The 815-nt window shown below is 53.5% G+C and overlaps 1 pseudogene; it reads left to right on the top strand.

The window, feature by feature from the left end:
• The first annotated feature begins 234 nt into the window (after positions 1–234).
• Positions 235–578, top strand: LOC132524397 (mitochondrial intermembrane space import and assembly protein 40-like; annotated as a pseudogene).
• Positions 579–815: the final 237 nt, after the last annotated feature.

Below are 815 nucleotides of genomic sequence, written 5' to 3'. Positions count from 1 at the left end.
GGCAGGTCCCTGAGTTACCTTGTGATCTGACCCAGCATTCATGATGAGATGCTTCTCTCTTCTCCTTCTACAGAGAAGCAGGAAGTTCTTCTCCCCTACCTATCCCCACCCAGAGCCCAGAGAGGAAGGAGGTGCTAGAAGAATTATTTAGGGGAATTAGGAGTGCCTGAAAAATAGATTGGCCTCTCTGGAGCAGAGAGCTCACGGCGTGAGGTCGGAGCGCCCGGCTGCACCATGGCCTATTGCCGGCAGGAAGGGAAGGATCGAATCATAGTTGTGACCAAAGAAGACCATGAATCTCGGAGCTGGTGGCCAACGACCCCAACGATCCATACGAGGAGCACGGACTGATCCTGCCCCATGGAGACATCAGCTGGAACTGCCCGTGCCTTGGGGGCGGCAGCACAGAGGATGTCAAGGGGTCGGACTGTGTAGACCAGGTCCGGGCCATGCAGGAGTGCATGCAGAAGTACCCGGACCCCTATCCCCAGGAGGAGGAGGACAAGCCAGCGGATCGATTAAAGGAATCGGCTGCCTCTGAGGCCATGGCAACCAAAGAAGAGGAGGGGTCCAGCTAAGGAAGGCGCGGGGTGCTGGGCGCATGAATCTCTCCAAGAAATTGTCTTTCCCTCTGTTGTTCTGAGTGCTGTAATGTACAAACTACCTTAATGAGCTGATCAGGGGTCTTGGCCTGTGTCTCACATAACCTATCAGTGAATGTAGCTGCCCCTTTGGAATTCTCTTTGAAATGATGTGCTGAATAATCTCAGCAACCAAAAATCTTTATCTGGGGGTGTCTCTTGTGAGCGAGCTGA

Source organism: Lagenorhynchus albirostris, chromosome 8, assembly GCF_949774975.1.
Source record: "Lagenorhynchus albirostris chromosome 8, mLagAlb1.1, whole genome shotgun sequence".
NCBI classification, from domain to species: Eukaryota; Metazoa; Chordata; class Mammalia; order Artiodactyla; family Delphinidae; genus Lagenorhynchus; species Lagenorhynchus albirostris.
Note: the sequence above shows the minus strand (reverse complement) of the source record. Positions and strands in the feature narration are given on the sequence as shown.